Source organism: Gymnoscopelus braueri (genome assembly GCF_963280865.1).
Source record: "Gymnoscopelus braueri genome assembly, chromosome: 22".
NCBI lineage: Eukaryota > Metazoa > Chordata > Actinopteri > Myctophiformes > Myctophidae > Gymnoscopelus > Gymnoscopelus braueri.
In genome coordinates, this window is record NC_137624.1 from 35,247,701 (window position 1) to 35,250,060 (window position 2,360).

The window sequence follows — 2,360 nt, forward strand, 5'->3', positions numbered from 1 at the left end:
TAACGGCCACTTTAACCTTGTGGCGTTATGTAACTTGTCTTTATTTCAGTGTACTATTCAAATATTGATGAATGAGGTGCATGTTCAGGCCATGGTGAAGAAGTTGTGATCATGTCTGAGCCCTCTGAGCATTCTTTGTGAGCGTTTTTGTGAGCGGGTCTGAAGGCTGTTATGACAGAAAATCAATACAAGAGCTACCTCTGTAGAGCGTTCAAGGGATGATGTGTGTGTGTGAAGACGTGAGGAGGAAGTTGGCATCTTCCCTGGTTCCCTTGACAAAAAAGCCTTTGGGATTTTTGCATTGAATTCTGGATTATTGCAGAAAACAAGCTCTATCATCGTACTTAAAACGTTTTGTTCAACGTGATCATTTTCACAAATGAACAAAACCTTTACAACATGCTTTGTGAAGTTTAAATGCGTTCGCCCAAAAAAAACAAAACACTCCACCACCACGGTCACATGACTTCCTCCCCACAAATGCTTGTGTTTGGCGTAATTATGTGTAATAATGTCCCCAACGACATGATCTAGTCTCATTTAGTCACTTGTTCACAAGTGGCTTTTTTAAGACAAGCTTCAAAATTCACGAGTATTAATTATTTTATGAGGTAGAACAAAAGTTGAAAATGTCTTATTGTTTATTGTTGTTTATTGTTTATTAAAATGATCCCCATTAGTCTAGAGGGGACTATTCTTCCTGGGGTCCAGGCAAAAAAACATCGCAATATGAATCATAAAATGAAGCACAGCATGATCAATGTTAGTTAACAAAAACACAAACTTAATTTACATTAACAATAAAATAAGAATTAAAAAACAAAACAGGTTTGTCTGTCCGAAAATACCAATAATAAGAGTCAAATGTGGGGGGAGCGCATAAACTTATTTCAGGCATCTAACAAAAACCCATTGAAACTAGACTGGGTGCAATAATGGCAGATCTCAGACTTGAGAGTGCACAAATGGAACCAAATGGATCCCCTTAGGGGTCCATCCGTACACTCTCAAGGGTCAAATTATCACTCAGGACTCCACAGTGCAATCCTGACGGTTCTCATTGCGTTTGCGTGTTTCTTGAATTCTCGTGAACAGAACTGGGTCGTGCGGGGAGGAAAACCTCTCCCAGGTTTCGGAGCAATCCGCGGGGCATAGAAGTGCATTTTGGAGCGGTCCGGAGCTGGGCCGCGGAGGCGATCTGCTGCGGAGCGCTGCGGCTGGCGTAAAAGCTCGGCTTTTGTTCCACTCGTTGAAAGTGCGGTCGACCACGGCCAGGTAGACGTGGAACAGAGTGTAGCACGCCAGGATGAAGAAGAGGAGGACCAGGAAGCTCAGCATGAACACGACCCGAGGGTAGGTCAGGAACAGACGCTGTACGGCCAACGCGGGTCCGGCGGGCCGCTGTCGACCGCGCTCGTCTAGGTAGCGGGGTCTCAGGAGGCCAGACCTGGTTCTCGGGAAGCCAGAACTGGTTCTCTGGAGGTTGTGTCGCAGCATGTTGGCCGTGAGCAGAGCCACGTCTCCGGTCACGGCACACAGGCTGCACAGGTACAGCAGAAAGTAGCCTCTGTTCCGAGCGCCGATGCAGTTGTTGACCCAAACGCAGTGGTGATCGAAGCGCTCCACGCACCTGTCGCACACCCTGCAGTGTTTGGAGCGAGCCGGCTTGACCAGCCGACAGGTGGGACAGGAGACGCCGGGAGGGAACATCCTCCCGTCGTGGGGATACGACTGCAGCAGGACGCCCGCGCTCTCCTTCGTTATGGTGCCCGGGTCCGTGGTGACGCAGCGGTAGTGCAGGTACGTCTTCACGGCCAACAGGACATAAGGCAGAGACAGGCTGGTCAGCGTGGTGCCACGCGGGAAGAAGCCCAACACCTCGTGGGTGAACTCTGCGAAGAACAAGCCCTCCAGCAGGATGTGCAGGTAGATGAACATGTTGTTTCTCTGGTAAAACAGTCTGTGGAGGGCCCTTCGCGAGAACCTTTGAAGCCATCGCGGTGCGACTAGTGCAAGCAACGTGGATGCGTAGTTGAGGAGGACACTAAACGGGGTCTGTTGCTGCCCGGAGTATTTGAAGACCAGGGCGATACATGTCAATACCAGAGCAACATGGATGGCAAAGAGAGTGAGGAAATCCATGGTTCCTCGTGTTATACGAGAATCATAGCAAACTATTGCTGATCTGTGGTGTAGAAGTAACACTGTAAGGCGGAATAACGGTAAGGTATCACTGTAAATCTAGTCATTTGCTATAGTCATTTGAGAATCACTAACACATCTGATAACTCTTCTGAATGATATAATTCTTGTCTTCTGAATTGTCAACCTCTGTCTTTGCACAGCCCTGGTATTTAATC

At 48.0% G+C, this 2,360-nt stretch overlaps 1 pseudogene across 1 annotated transcript; it reads right to left on the reverse strand.

Annotated features, from left to right (window-relative positions):
* Positions 1-1,057: 1,057 nt before the first annotated feature.
* LOC308078983 (palmitoyltransferase ZDHHC4-like) lies at positions 1,058-2,142 on the reverse strand (annotated as a pseudogene). The gene has a single exon. The product of its transcript is annotated as a palmitoyltransferase ZDHHC4-like (transcript).
* Between the last annotated feature and the right edge of the window lie 218 nt (positions 2,143-2,360).